The following is a 16823-nucleotide window of genomic DNA, read 5'->3' on the forward strand; positions in this document are numbered from 1 at the left end:
AGTCTTTTCCCTATTCAATATTTCTTTGGCTACAGTTGTGCATTCTTACTCCAGGGCATGAGGATATACGACAGTATTTTCCGTTTGCAGGTCTCTACGAAGTTATGCACAATGCAATTGAAGAGGCGTGTTATGTCAGGCAGGAAAGAAGCTGAAGAGCTATACTGCCTTGAGGAAGAAAGCATATCTACTGTGAATTACAGAAAGGAAAGAGGATATTCTCAGTTAAGTTCTCTTCACATGAAAAAGTTTCATTTGTCAGAAATGACAGTGTCAGTAAATAGGATTCAATTTCACATTTTTTTGTGTCAACAGTCCTGCTTCTCAAATCATTTCTAAGTATGTTATTTCATTCCTGAAGAAAAAGCTTTTTCTTTCCTCTTTCTCTACTTTTTTTCTTTTTTTCATGGTCGCTAGTCATGGTTACAATGCATTTCCTGATCTGAAAATATCTATTTAATAGTAATGTTTGGCTTTCAACTACAGAAGATATGAAAAAGGAAGTTCTCTTTCACAGTCAACTACAGGCACTGTTGTTTAATTTTTATTTCAGTTCTTCTTAATTGTAGGGGTATTTACTCATTAAAATGTGTCAATTATAATAGAGAGAATGCAAGAAAACTTGAATATATATATAGGGAAGCAAAGTTCTTGAGGCCTTGAAATTTTGCATACTGAAAGACTGACTAAAAAGCACTTATATCTACCTTTGAAGAAAAAAAAAGTCCACGGACTATTAGTCATTTTCAGATATTTTAGAAGATACCAAACAAGAGCACTGATTTTCCTGTGTCAAATGGTCAAAGTAGTTTCAGACGATATCAAGAATAACTGCTTCTCCTACGCACAGTAATACAAGCCCCTGTAATAGGGGTGGGTTTGAGGAGTGTTGGCCATTCCATGGGTACTTGCTCAGTGAAGTACAGCTATTAATTTTTAGTCATGGTAGTTTGACATGAGATGGAGTGCAGGACCTACGATTTCTTTATGAGCAGCTGGAATGGAAATTTATAATGCAATACTCATTTTGGCACGTTACATTACCATCAGTAATTCCCCCCCTCATGGCCAACAAATTGTTGTCTGCCAAGCATGGCAGCCAGTCTGAAATAAGTCACCAAAGGAGCTTCAATCACATTAACACAGCTGAGGCTTGAAATCAACCTTTAGGGACAGGAAGCAAATATTCTAAAACAAAAGGAAACCTTTGCCTCCAGTTAAGGCAGTAGGAGCCCTGCCAAACTTTCTGCCACTAGAAATCACTCCCAGCATATTTCTGCTTCGAGCTGCTATTATTCATCTTCTCCAGGAACCCTCTGGAATGGCACAGGCACTGTGGAGCAGGAGGTAAGACAGATGGCTAAAACATCATCTCCTATCATGTCAAATCCAAGCCTTACAGCAGTGCAGGAACACATGGGACCTTTTTGTCCCTTTCTGTTTGTCTCTGATGGACACAATGTACTCTAAATCAATTCCCAGAGCAAGAAATGAAAAACGAGCAATTAGGCAGCCTATTTCACTGCTCTGCATTCCCACCATTGTCCATCTAGTCTCATGTTAAGCAATTAATATAAGAGAAACTATTACACAAAGCATCTGTAGTAACCCTGCTTTTTTTTTTAATTTTTGTTTTGTTTTTAAGAAAGCTATCAAGGGTAATTTCTGGCACACAGGGTCTTCCTTCTCCATGCTTAAACTCTGCACCTTGTGTGGCAACACTTCTAACTGCTTGAATTCCTCATTCAGTCAATCTAGACACATTCAGTTCACTTAAGCAACCATTTCTAATCAGATGCCATACATAAGTGGAAGAAACTTTCAGGGAGTAAAACTGCTGCAGGAGGCAACACAGCAGTCACTATGTGCTGTATCACTATCAACTTGCAAGATCAAACTCTTGCAGGACTCTTGGCCAATACCAAAGTACAAGAAGCAAGATTTCTCCCATTGCTGCCAAGTATTCCTGTATTCAAATCCAAAAAAAGAATGTAACCAAACAACCATATCAGACTCTACTCCCAACCATTGGCACTTTTGCACATGATCTTTGAAATATTTTGAGTTAAGTTGGAGAAATTAAGACATAGACTTCAGCAAGGGAACATACCCACTTCCTTTTGGACATCTAAAACAGAGATTGCTTTGAAATGGTCATGCCTAATCTGCTTATTTTCATAAAAAACCAGATCTTATTAAAATATCTTTTTCTCTGCAGCAATAAAAAACCCCAAGCTCCTCAGAACATATCTTATACAGCCTCAAGAGGGCAGCACAGTATTTCATGAATCACTTCACACAAAGGTAATAATGCTTTAACAAACAGCAGGCTGTCATGGCAGAGTATGGTAAAATCATACCAATGGTTTGGGTGTAAAGAACCTTAAAGACCATCAAGTTCCAGCTCTTCTGCCGTGGGTAGGGACAACTCCCATCAGATGAGGTTGCCCAGGATGCCAAGCAACCTGGCCTTGAACACTTCCAGGGGCATCTACAGCTTTTCTGGGCAATCTTTTCTAGTGCCTTACCATAGTATCACAGAGTTGTTAGGGTCGGAGAAGACTTCTATGATCATCTAGAGCAACCATCAACCCATCACCACCACGCCTGCTAAATTATGTCCCTCAGAGTCACATTTTTACTAATATCCAACCTGAACCTCCCCTGACACAATTAAGGCTATTCCCTCTTGTCCTATTGCAGGTTACCCTGGGGAAGAGGCTGATCCCCAGCTCGCTACAATCTCCTTTCAGGGAGTTGTTGAGAGCCAAAAGGTCTTCTCTGAGCCTCCTCTCCTCCAGACTGAACAGTCCCAGTTCCCTCAACTGCTCCCCATAAGACCTGCTTCAGACATTTCACCAGCTTTGTTGTCCTTTCCTGAACATGCTAAGGGCCTCCATGTCTTTCTTGTAGTGAAGAGCCCAGAACTGAACACAGCACTCGAGGTGTGGCCTCACCAGAGCTGAGTACAGAGGGACGATCATCTCCCTGGTTCTGCTGGCTGCACCATTTCTGACACAAACCAGGATGCCATTGGCTTCTTGCCCACCTGGGCACACTGCTGGCTCATGTTCAACTGACTGTCAAACTAACATCTCTGATCTTTTTCCTCTGTGCAGCTTTTCCAGCCACTCTGCCTCAAGTCTGTACAATGCACAGGAGTTTTGTAGCCAAAATGCAAGTCTCAGCACTTGGTCTCATTAAAGCTCACACAATTGGCCTCAGCCCATTGATCCAAATTGTCCAGATCTCTCTGGATTAGGGCCTTCCTACCCCCTGGCAAATTGACACTTCCTCCCAACTTGATGTCATCTGCAAACTTACTGAGGGTGTACTCAGTCCTCACATCCACCCTCTGAGCATAGAATTAAGATCACTGTAAACAGTATCATAAATAAATAGGAAAAAAAAAAAAAAAAAAGAGAGAACCTGATGGCAGTAACATCAGCCCCCATTCTGCTCTTGCTCACGTAGCACCTCATGACACTCAGTAGCAGATGATGCAGGTTTACAAATGTAAGTCCCATATGCTACAGCAGCCACATTGCTTATCCTTACCTAATCAACATCTACTGTGAGCAACCAGTTCAAAACTTTCACAGTTTCTGGGGTCTGCAACACTGAAATTCTTGGCTGCAATTGGTAATAATTCTGCTCATGTTTTCAAATGGGACAAAGAAATTTAGGTTTATAGCAACACTAATTTCAAACTCATGACTATTAGAATACAATTGCCTTGTATGGCACTGCATCATATCATCCTTTGATAGAGCTTTTACACTCCATCTTGAAATAAGATCATTTTCTCCTATCACTATCTCATTTGGAAGACTGTTTCAGAATTTCTCTGCTCTAAAGAACCTTATGTAAAATTCTACTGCAGAGTTATTCTTAGCCAATTTATGTTTTGGTTCCTGTGCCAACATTATCTGCTAGCTTCAGCACAGTCTTTCTTTTGCTTAATTAAATGTGTTTTTGTCTTTAATGCTATGGGCAAGCACTCCCAGTACTTGATAACCTCAGCAGGACTTCTCTCTGCCTGTTCCCCTTTTAAATTCCTTCCTTGAGCACAGATGACAGAAAAATTATATTCCAGACGAAAACTCTGCAGTAGCCTTAACATTTCTTGAGACCTATGGGAAATTCCTCGTGACACCACATATGCATTTCATAGCACAGCTGGGTTAGGGATGGCAACACTGACACCTACTCTAGAGACCTGCATGAACAATAAACTGAGCTGTAAGCTGCAGGTACAGCCTCACATTCTCTTACTGCTGTGCAACAATGTTTAACTTAAAAAAGCCTCTGTCTCTGGTATCCCATTTTTGAATGGTTATAATACTCATCATGCAACTATATAACTGATATCACAGCTATAAATTGATACAGAAATCTAACAGAAACCATATATCTTAATGAATGTTCCAGCTCACTGTAGTACATCTGCCACAATCACAGTGAGGCATCAAGGTTAGTTAAGAGCTTTGATTAAGGAAATTTAATTGAACAGAGATTATTGACAATATATTTATTACCTGCTGCCAGGCAGAAATACTGTTTTGCCTTATTACAATAGCAACTGTAAACAGCAAACATAAAATTTTAGAAAAATATGAATTAAAAACCAACCAAACAACAAAAAGAACCAGTATAACAAACCTAGATCATCTTTATTTCAAGCAACACAGAACTACTACTCTGACCTTGCTATGGATTCTACATATTAAAAACACTGGGCTTTATTAGAAGCCACTGCAAAATTATTTTCATTTCCATGTCATCAGGTAACATTAGGCCACATTAAATGATGAGACAGTAATGTTCACGTTTCAGCTAACACTGTGTATTAAACGTTAGTTTTAATTCTCATACCAAATGCAGGTAGAAGTCAGAAAGTTCCTAAGAAACTCACTTTTCACAGAATGTAACTTTCAAAACATGTTAGTATCTGAATTGCAGAAAATTGTTTCAACAAGTAATGAATTTGAATGCTAATACTATTGATACTGTATTTTCTCAACTTCTTTACATAGCACTGATATTTAAGAATCACAGAATGGTTTGGGTTAGAAGGGACCTCTGGAAGTCATCTAGTTCAGCTCCCTGCTGCAGAAGGGTCCCTGGAGCAGGCTGCCAAGGACCACACTCCACACAGCTTCTGAATAGCTACAGGGATGGAAATTCCATACAGTGGTTTATCACTTTTTTTTTTTTCTTCCCTAAAATAAAATCTCTCTCACTCCAAAAAAATTCCTTCTCGAACTGTTCTTGAAATCAGCATAAGTTTCATCATAAATCCTGTTAATTAAAGAGGAACTTATCTAAGAGCATTTTTACAATCTTTGCTTCTTAATATCTTTCTCACAATTGCAGCACATCACAAAATCCAAACTGTTTTCTAACACAAATGTTATTCTCAAACCAAAGGACATTTTGTTTGCACCAGCTAACTTCTGATACACTAAACTCATCGGGTTGCTGGGCCCTGCAAAAACGGGACATAATATCATCTAAAAAGTTGAATTCCTACTCTGATAATGAAAGTAATATGCGCCTTAAAAACAGCAACAACAAAAACAAAATTAAAAAGCCTCAGATAATTTGGACAAAACGTATACTCTAATCCAATGCTTCCTAATCCAAGTGCGTTCTGCAATTGCCTAATTCCTATGAATTTAAAAGCCGGAAATCTAGATGCTGGGATCTCTGGTTCTTTCTGGTGATGTTTAATGCTCTGCTTGCTCTAACACATGGCCTGCACAGAAGCAGCCTACTGCCCTATTGGCAATTAGTACACCATCTTCTCTCAGAATTCCAACTCAGAGCTTCAGCTGTGAAGAAAGCTTCTATTAACTTTTTTTTTTTTTTAACAGATCTCTGTTTCATCTACTCTGATACTTAGCAATATCAATTACATAAAGAAAGGAGACAAGACAGGATCCCTTTCGCATGTATGCTATTATATTATGGTAGTAAAAAAGCATAGGAGTGAGGTATTCAGTAGTGGATGCTGTGATTATATTAGTCACCCACACAGCACCAGCTTAGTCCCTCTGTTCTTTCACTCCCCAACCTCTCTTTGGTGAGATTCAGGGTATGTTTTATGTTTGACAAAGCAGGGACAGAGAGTGTCAAGAGGCAAGTTTTGGCTCTCTGAATCTCAGTCCCCAAACCCAACCCTAGAGAACGTTAAGGAAGATAGAAATCTGCTTTGACACTTGCCAGATGTCAAAGCTTAAAACTATGTCACCTGAAAAGAAATAGCAGGAAGACACAGCTCTAATTACATTTTTCTCCATCCCCAGTGCACACGCTACAGCAAGATTAGTGTTTTCTGGGGACTGGGTACACACTGAGCCTTCTCAACTGGAAAGCCCTAAGTACTTTCTAGTCAGCTTGTGCTGTTTCAAAGCCACCCTGGAAGCAGAGCACAGCCAGATCAGCCCCTGGTATTCATCTTCCATTCCAAGTGCCTGGAATATACATCCCTCCCCTTAACCCTGAGCTTATCTAACTGGAGAGCTCACTTTGCTAGCAGGTTTTCCATTGCATTATTTATTATCTTGAGAAAATCAGCATCACTAGGAAAAATTCACTGGAAAAGAATTAAGTGAGCCAACAAGTAAAGCTTTTCACACTTACATAGATCTTATGTTCCTTCCCTAATATATCTAAATATGCTGTGATCCAAACGTTCAGCAAAATCTGGTATCTGTTAGCTTCTGTTAAAATATTCTTGGTACAATTAACTAATAAACAAAAGGCTTATATATAATGAACAACATATTTGGCTGGAGAGCGAAAAAGATTGTAAACGGCTTTTGTAGCCTGTCCTCCAAAGACTGAAAACAGAAAACAGTCTGACAGCCCCAAACACTTCAGTTATGAGAATACATTGGAAAGGAGATGGAGAAAGGTAGGCTCAAAACAAACTAAGATCATAAGGCAAAATACAAGAGTTACAAAAATGATGTTGGAGTCTTGTTTCCTAACATGTGTTAAGATTTCTATCATTGCTGATGTTAATAATTGACATGAAATACAGTGAGAGTTAGATAACAGCAGGAACGCTCAGGCCAGGAACCCATTTCATTTTCTAGTGGTGCGAGGCACAGGGCAAGGGGGAAATACATAGCCTGATATCAGAGATGATCTTGCTTCAATATGTTACTCTCAAGGCATATTGTATTGTCTAGAAAGAGGATTCTGGTTGTGGCAGGGAACTGGAAAAAGAACAAGATGTGAATTTAGTGTTTGTGGAAGTGAGAATTAATAGCAAAACCTTGAGTTGGGTATAAGCTCTGCAGGTATTGTGCAAGCCTCATCACACAGCACTGCTATCTCACCCCAATTTATGACCTGGAACACTGCAAATTTTACTGCTTTTAGCTGGGACTGCAAGTTGTACCAAAGCATGCAATGATTTCATAAATCCAAGGGAAAGAGGTGAAAGCTCCAGGTTTCTTTAGCTCCTTAGCCTAGCACAGGTGCAACCTGGAGAAAATGTGATGACACACTGAAGCACCTGAGCCTGAAGATCACAGTGCCAACATTTGAGTTCAGTGGTTAAATGCAGTGATTCAGTATTCCCTAACTCAGAGTGCATGAGCAAGCCAGGATTTGCTCTGCAGCACAAGCAAATACAGGAAAATGAGTTGGAATGGCTTTAGAATGGTTGCAGTTCACACTTTCAGGTAGGTAGACTATATCTTAAAGTTTCACCACCATACCTAACAGGAGTAACATTTTTAATCATTCACAGAGTTCCAGAAAGTCTCAGCCAGCACGCACTGCTGAGATCAGGGGGCTCACTGTCCAGCTAGCTGGCCCCAAAAATTCACCAGGGTGAGGGAGTTCAGGCTTTCACTTCTCTCCACACTGTCAGAGTCCTTGCGTTCTGGTTCATACCACCAAAAGCCAGCTTAAACCAGAGGTGAATCTACTACATGATATAACAAACGGCTATTGCTCTTATTTGCCCTGTATGTTCTTATCTCACAGTTCACAATTAATCACCACCCTGGAAATCAAACACTGAAGTATTTGTACATTCTCTTTTAAAATACATTTCAATTTCCTTTTAGCTGAACTGCCCTGTGCTTCGCCACACCTGCTCAGTGCACCATCCTGCATAGCACACTCTGTACATACCTGGAGAGACTGATGAGTCATGCCAGACAGGGAACTTAATCACCACAGAAAGAATATGAGATCAAAAAGTGTGATGCAATGGAAGCATAGAGGGATGGCAGTCCATTAGCAAATAATCACATCTGCAAGCTGATGGTATTTACAGCACCTCTTAACTAGGTTCTGCTCTCAGTAACATGAAATTCTCTTCAGTATGCAACCATACAATTAACATGAGTATAAATTTATACTAAGCACTCATGTCACACTGTGAAAAGTGTAAATCCAATCACATCTATTTGGTAAGTGCATGTTGTACATCTATTTGTTGTGCATGTTTTCTTAGACTTTGTGATGGCTGAAATCTAGCTTACTCTCTTCTACTTGGAGACACTTCCCTCTTTGCAGAGATAATAATTGAGAGAGGCTGATTTTATGGGAACAGCAGTACAGATGAATTGGTCTCCTATCTAACATTTATAGGGAAGGTTGCCTTGGTATCAGCATAGATCACAGGTACAGTTGAAGGTACAGCTGGTTTCTCTGAATTGCCATTAAGCTCAGAGTACTCATCAGGTTTTAGAACAAATACACTAGGTTCCCAAGCCATCCCTGTCCCTTATCATATAACCTCTAAAGGATTGCTCTGCTATCTTTCTCAGTTTGTGATGTGATATCATTTGTTTGCAAGTACTGGAATGGTTTTGCCACTTCGTAATGTATTCCACTATGAATTAATTGTATTTTACAAACATGCAGACGGCTCTGGAGATTGTTAGGCTTCTTATGTGTCTACATTCATATTACTGTGGCAAATGCTCTCTGTATATTTGTTTACAAGAACACAATTTTTAGGCAGAGAAGCCTAAAACTATCTACTAGTGCTGAAAGCAAGACCCTAGGTGTTACAGATCTTGAAACTGTTTCAGTGAAGTTCTTGTCACAAGTGCAAAATTCAGGTCTAGCCCATTATCTCCTTGGGTGATTGCTATCAAACTTTCAAGAATACAGTTTTAACAATGTCAGTGCTTCTCTCAGGGTTATGAGCTGACCTTAGCCAGAAATTGTTAATCACAACTTGTATGGGAATGGTGTACCCACAGTGTTTCTCTGCAGTCCGAATTCTGTGATGCTGGAATCTACCTGACTCTCTTCTACTTGGAGGCACTGCAACCTTTCTGTACAGACACTGTTGTACACAACTTTCTCCTCTCTCCTAAAGGTGGAATTTACCAATAAAATTGAGAACTGAAAGACAAAAATGTGGAAGAGAGAGGCACCATGATCAAATAAAACCTGTTTTCATAGGAAGAGGCTACTGTAGTGGTATGAAATACCACATATCCTCTGAACTGATACAGAGACTGAGCTCTGAGCCTGCCGGATTATGAAGGAAGGAAAATGAATTAATACTGTATTCAATGTTTTATTGGCAGCTTGTCTGTCCTGATGATTTAACTGTTGTTTACACTGAAACCAACATGCAAGAAGATTATAGCCTGCGACTCCTAAGGGAGCATGCTGTGGAATTTTTGTATTCTGCACAATGTTATGGGTTAGCAACCACTCCTGTGTGCTAACACAGATCGCTTCAATCCCTTGTTTATCCTATAAACAAGAAAGTGCTCCACACTGTTGTCTTAAAGAAAATAGCTGAAATCTAAAGCAGCTTGGTCCTGTTTAAGCTGTCCCCAGACACCCTGCCTACCATGCAGGTTTGTTTTTCATTTATTTGTTAATGAAAACCGGCAGCAGATGCCACACTTTTATTGAACATATTAATCATTGAAAGAAAACAATATTTCTGCTGCTCTGGCAACTCCTGCACTATGAGTAAATAGGGCCTACTGCCTTCCTGTTAACTCTGTATGTAAAGTAGAATCCCCTAAAGCTTGGGGGTGTTATGCTACAGTATACTTCTGCTGTAAGAATGGATGCTTAAATGTGGATTCAAGTAAGATCCGTAACCATCAAATTGGCTTCTGATTCAAAACTCAATTTGCAGTAATAAGAAATACATGACAAGTGCTTGAATGCCTGTGATAAATAAGAATGCAGCCTTTATCCAGCTGCTAGTTTTCACAGAACAGTAATAAGGAAAAGAACAGTTTAACACTATCAATTCTTGTCATTCACAGTGCTAAAATAAACAGCTTGTGCTGAATGCCTGTAAGGCATTAGGGAATGACTGGTGCATATGCCACATATTTCATTCATAAATTTATGACCACTAGCACATTCATTTTACTCATATTATTATAGGATAACATGACTGGAGGTGCAAGTGCACAAGCTACCATAGATAGTATCAGCCCCTAAGCAGGCCTTCCTTCTCCTCCTCACTCCTCATCCATTGGTTATATTACTAAAGGTTCTCTTGGGGTAACTTCTCTCCAGAGAGCAAGCTACTCTGCACACTTGGTTTTGACAGGAACAGCTTACAGCTCAGGCTTGTACCTAAGAGCTCCAAACATTTAGCTTCATTACATTTTGCTGATTTGTGCCACACAGCAGTTACAGCACCTTACCTGTGTATCCTGAAGATAGGATGGCACCATTTAGATGGGCTAACAGGTCTTAAACGAATACAACCTATTCTCTCCAGCAAAGCTGCACTAATGCAGATAATAATCATATCCTCCATGTTCTCTTATTCCCACATTTAAAGCTTCAACGCGTTTCTGAGGAAGCAAGGTGAACCAGAGAAGTGCAGTTCCCATAGCTATGGAGGTACCAAAGACCAAATTAATCTTAGAGTACAAACCTGAAAAATATTGTACTCGTCAAAAAAACCTACTACTTATAAGGAGTTTCTTTATCTCCCACAGTGGAAAAAAAATCTCTGAAGATCAATTAAACTCAGTGGGGACATCAAGGAAAAATGTGATCTTCCAGGTGCCTCGGTTGCAGAGTGCTCTTGGTTACACAGAAGCACGCACACTACTGATAACCAAGTCATCTGTGCTTCAGAATTACAGGAAATTATTCTGAGTACAACAAAGGAGATGACAAGACGTCCCTGCAGGTGGTCTGTGCATTCTTGTCTACAAAGAACAAATTACCATGGAAAACATTTTAATACAGAATATTTTACCATAATGAATTAAGCATCACTTTTCTCCTGTAAGCCAACTGCTGAATTCTTTTGTTAAGTCAGCCGTAGGAAGAATCATTTGAATGTACGTCTTCATTTGTCTCTATAATCAATTCATTGTCAGTTATGAGTATATGAAGTACATTAGTTGTACTCCAGCTTGGACGGGTGTTAATATGAATTTGTGTACAGTCTCAAAATTCATAATTCTTCAGGTTACATCTTCTAGCTTTCCTCCATCCTGCAGTTCACCCTAAGGGTGTAAGTTTATTGCCAGCAGTATTTATTAAATTAAAGACAGTGACAGCTGCAGTTCCTACAATAATAGTAATATTTCAGGTTTTTTTCTTTCTACATATATGAGTTTGATTATAGCAGAATGAATACAAATGCTAGAATAGCAGTTCTCTTCCTTATTAGTTCTTATGATCTCCATCATATGAAAATAGCTATGAGTTATTTGAGAGCAATTCCTTAACAATTTTTAAACTAATTTTCTGGCATTTGCCAGTGAAGCCAGCTGTTCACACAAGATCACAAAAATTCTGCTATTTTTTCCCAATTTCTTACCTAAAAAGCTTTGAAGTACTTTTGGAAAAGGGCCAGTGAATGAGATTTTAGACTAATAAAAGTTTTTCAAAACTCCAATGCAACCATGTCACTGTGCCTGCTGTAGCTTCTGTTTGCTAGTCTAAAGCAGGCAGACCTATTGTTGTTGGTATGAGTTCATATTACTTCTGAACCTCAAGTAGCAGAACTTTGAAATATTTGAGTATTCTTCCCACTTCAAGAGTTTGGATGCAAACTATGATATACCTTATAGAAGACTGATTGCTGGAAGGTTGCTCACCCAGTCTGAAGAGTCTTAAGCAAGGAATTGAAACTCATGGCATTTATCTATCTCTGTAGTTATATCCTATTTTTCAATACTCAAAGTCTTGGCCTCAGTATTTAGCTGATTTTCATAATGTTAGCTGTACTACTGCTATGGCTCCTAGGGAGATGTGAGTTTTAAATTTTTATTTCTGTCTTTCGGATATCTGAAAAGACTATGAAATCCAGAACAGAGATGAAAACTATGTGAAAAGTGGGGAAAAAATAAAAGGAGCTCACCTCCAAGCACTACACTTTTGAACAGCATTTTCTGAAGTAATAACTTGCCTTTCTCACCTAAATAGACACTAATTGTTGACAAAGAAAAAAAAAAAACAAAACAAGAGTTAAATAAGGAGCTTACCACCCTCTGAGTAAAGTACTTCTTCCTTACATCTAATCTACACTGCCTTAGTTTTCAGCTGTAGGGATGCCCATGACCTGTGAACACAGAGAACACACTTTCCATAAGGGTACATTTAACTCCATTCTAGTCAACAGAATTTATCCTTAGTATAAACAGTGCATGTTTGAGCTGAAAGAATAGGGCTATTAATTTTTGTTCATGTTAGACTGCAATTGGGAGATAATTTAAGCACATGCACATCAGAGACTTTCTGTGTACAGATGGATTAAGAACAATGAGTCAGCCTCCCTGCTTTAATAAAAAAGAAACAAACTTATAAAAACACCCCAGTGATTTTTAGTAAATCAGACAAGGTTATACAAATAAAATACTATAGCCATGTGATTTCAGTAAAGCCAATTACACCTAAATAGCCACAATGCAAAGGTGTGAACTGTTCTTTCCTAGTTACTTATTACCCAATCTTCATTAATCATAAAAAAATGTTTTTACATTATTCTGGATTCTATAACTGCAATCTCCAATCAGTTTTTTGCTCACGTGGCCTCATTTCACCTGCTATCCTTTCTTTCCTTGCTAAAATATTTTGCAATATCTTGTAGATACTGCAGTTTGAGTGGGAGTTTCACAGAAGTTGTTTCAGGGAGTTTGGTTTTCCTCCCCACATTTTATGATACATTTTATAATCAGTGAAGATGAGTAGAGAAGCAATTAAGTATATTAACAACTATATTAAGTATATAGTTGTTTCAAAGGCTGATAAGTAAAACTAAGCAAATGAAAAACCAAACTCTTCATGAAGATTTTTCCCCCATTTCCAGTTCTAGTGAAAGTCCTGTATAGATCATTCCTGGTAATAAATGGAAAATATAAGATTAAAAACACAGGAATGAAAACTCAGTTAATCTGGTGATGCAGTAGCAGCTAGCACTCCATGCCAGGCGTTATGCACAAAACATAGGTGTGAATGTACACCAATTAAAATAATTAAAAACAAATGCAGGAGTAGAAACCACACAAACTAAGAGACTGAAAGCAAACAACAAATGTGTTCATTCCACGTGCTGTGGATGCCATTTTTTCTTTATCTGTATTCTGTTCACTGCAATTCCTCTGCAATTGTACATCCCTATGAAAATAATGTTGATAGTCAAGAAAGAAATGGCAGCTGGTAAAATAATGGTAATTGCTTAGGCTTCAAGATCAAAAAAAAAATTCTCCAAAACAGTTCTATGTCTTACTTATTAAACATTGTAGACATAAACACATTACATGGAGACAGGTACAACGATATATCTAGGCCAGGTTATATTTATTTGCAGAAAGTTCTACACACAAAAATCACATGGGAAGAATAATTAGAGGAGCATCTGTCAGACTTTTCTCTCTCAGTCCCTCCACACAGAAAAAAAAGAACAGCCTGGTGCAAGAAAGCATAATTCTCAGGAGAACTGCTGAACACAATCTGGATCAGAACTTCACACACATGAACTACTCCTTACAGCTTCTTGGAAAAACCACCGAAGTCACCATCACCACAACAACAGGAGAAACAGATGTTTCAGTATGTTTCATCTTGAGATGAAAGCATCTCAAAGATGGTGTCTAAACTTTGCCCTGTAACACAGCTGGAAGAACTGACTATTCCTATGTAGGACAATTAATTTATTAAGATTTTCACCAGTTTGGTTCAGTTGAGCCTGACTCGTCAGCACGATTGGTTTGCATCAATCACTAATAACTTAGAATTGTTAGTGCAAAGTGATGTTCAAGTGTAGTTCAGGTGGTGGCTGAAATAAAAGCGTGAGGCACATAGTTATGGCAGCTACAGCAGGCAGCTAAAATGTATTCCTCAAATCCAATATCTGAAGTATAGAAAGCTTAAAGTGACTTCTCCCCCCAAACAGCCATGTTCTTCTTTGTCAGAAGCAGCAATGCCACACAAGTCCAGCCTCTAATGCTGCTTAGACTATCCTGCCTTTTTCCTCCACCTCCACAGTGTTCTGCTTGCAGATGAATGGGCATAGATAACGTGATACTTATCTCATAGGCAGGAGGTCTAGCAAGCTGCTTTTCAGAGCCCAAAACAAACAGTCCTCTGCGGATTGGTCAGCAGGACACCATGGAGTAGAAAGCTAGTTTGCACCTTCCCCGTGTCCCAGTATATCAAGGTTTAAGCTTCATTGATTCCAGTATAGAGAACTTAATCAAGATTTTTCATGCCTCAGAGAACAGTACAGCTGCTAAGCTTTCCTTAATAAGTGTTTTATAGTAGGGAAATTGAACTAGGAATTAGCCGAAAAGAAATGACTTGCTTTGCCCTAATTAAGCAGCAGCTTATTGTAACTCAAGCACTAACATCATTCTGCTCTAACATGAAAGAGATGTTGATGTAAGGGATTTAGCAAAGCCATTGATTCTGTTCCAGTTGTTGGCTGCACTGTCTCTTGCAGCTTGCTTCGAATTTAAGAAGCCAAATGCACTGTTAGAATTCTGAGAAGGCTCCTACACTCCTTATTTCTCATCCAGTAAAGCAGGTGCAGTCATCTGACTGGGTCAGACTTCCTTACACCAGTCTGTATAAAGTCACCTTGAGATTTCACAGCTATTATATTTCAAATGAAACTAATCTCCTACTACCTGAAAAAGCTCACGTTGGCAGTGACAATAGAAAACTCTTTGACAGGAGACACAAGTGTAACACAAGCAATGGAACATGGCCACACTGTAGAATTTCAGTGAAGGAATACAGCAGATTATTCGCCTGAACATGTTTTATAGAAGTAGGTTGTCTGTTATTAAGGTCAATTACATCTTTTAAGGGACACATGCCTTGTCCCAGTAGAAATCCTGAAGGAATGGGCACATGATAAGCGTGACTGCATTTCAGTAACTCTGTGCTCATACTGCCAGCTGCCCACTTAGCCTGTCTAGTCACATCCATTTCCAAAGCACTACATAGATAACGTTTATCAAAAAAGTGCTAGTTTATTATTTTAATTAAAGCTTTCAACAGTGCTATCAAATATTGTACTCACAATTCAGCAGCAGGTGTATTTCTCTCTGACTCAGTACTGCACTGCTCACTGTCACGTATGGTTCTATGGGCACTCTGCTTCTGAAAGCTTTATTATTATTGTTCTTCACACCATGAATTCCTATGGTGTAGAACCTGGGAGTCACATCCATGGAACACGATGCCACTGTACACAACACTGCAGAAAACCAAGAAATTCCAGACCAAAACACCTTGGATTAAAATAAATTCTTCTGTAAGGCTAATGTACTCATTTACTGCAGTCAGCCTAACAATGTTCTTAGTAACCAGCTCAAAGCTTCCATTCATGCCCCTAAATCTTACGTTACAAAATCTGCCTATGCTGAAAGTATTTAAATCTTCCTTTTGCAAACTGTTTATTAACATGATTAGCCCTATTCGTAGGATCTATTATTAATGAATATTGTGTTGAAAAGCCAATTCCCTTACAGACCTTCTACTGGACTTGATTATTTAAAGTCTACAGATGAGAGCAAAAATGTTTTTTTTATTTGGCATGAAATCATTTTCATTTACGTTCCTGGAAAACGAGAAAAATGCCTGAAACCGACCGTCTGTGCTGCCAGGCTTTCATGAAGTACTATCTTTGTATGCTGACCTGCAGAAATGTATCAGAGAAAAATATTTCTGCTTTCAGTGCTGCATTTACTGTAAATTTGCATTCTTCCAGGAAAATTCTGACAGATAAATTTAACATTGCAGGTCTGACTTCAAGCAAATCTCTTAGCTATTAGTGGTTCCATGAATCTTTCTTTGAAAGAAGAATGCAACTGAATTTGACACCAGGGCTGCAGACACAGAAACAGAGAGCTATGCAAAATGCTGTAAAACCACTGAAAAGATTTCTCTCCCAGAAGGTATCACTCTGCAATCTGTATTAGGCAGTCCCTGCTCCTGAGCTCCCAACAGAAGCAGTGCCCAAGATGCTCCTTCCCTACCAAGGCTCCTATTTCCATTAGTCAGAGTGCCATCACACACACTGTGCAGCAGCACTTCATCTCTGCAAAGCTTAACTGGGTGTTACCAGATTTGCTTAATTCTGACCAAAAAGCAGTATCTCAATTATCCTGTATTTTGTTACATACCATAAACATTCCGTTAAAAACAGCCCAAATTCTTTCTTATTATTTTGTGATGAAGGCCCAGGCACAGGCTAAATGGCACAGTCGATAGGACCTTCAGAACGTTTCCAGGAATAAAGGTAAAATATGCTATTTCCAGACATTAAAAGTTAAACCAAACATTCTTAGCAAACCATTCATTTACTGTCTATTGTCTGTTTTATCCCATTTTCTTAT

The 16823-nt window shown here is 38.9% G+C and overlaps 2 long non-coding RNA genes across 4 annotated transcripts in view; both read left to right on the plus strand.

The window, feature by feature from the left end:
- The window catches only part of LOC146543318 (uncharacterized), a 31048-nt gene that overhangs the window by 6581 nt on the left and 7644 nt on the right, over positions 1–16823 (plus strand). Inside the window, exon 3 of one of the 3 annotated variants that reach the window (XR_014886540.1) lies at positions 91–224. The exons of the other annotated variants lie outside the window; for them this stretch is intronic. This is a non-coding gene — a long non-coding RNA (uncharacterized LOC146543318). The remainder of the gene's footprint in view (positions 1–90; positions 225–16823) is intronic. 3 annotated transcript variants of the gene reach the window in all.
- LOC146543319 (uncharacterized) lies at positions 232–5253 on the plus strand. Its single transcript, XR_014886542.1, has 2 exons — positions 232–2304; positions 2914–5253. It is a non-coding gene; the product is annotated as an uncharacterized LOC146543319 (long non-coding RNA).

The sequence above is a fragment of the Meleagris gallopavo genome, chromosome 15, assembly GCF_905368555.1.
Source record: "Meleagris gallopavo chromosome 15, MGAL_WU_HG_1.1, whole genome shotgun sequence".
NCBI classification, from domain to species: Eukaryota; Metazoa; Chordata; class Aves; order Galliformes; family Phasianidae; genus Meleagris; species Meleagris gallopavo.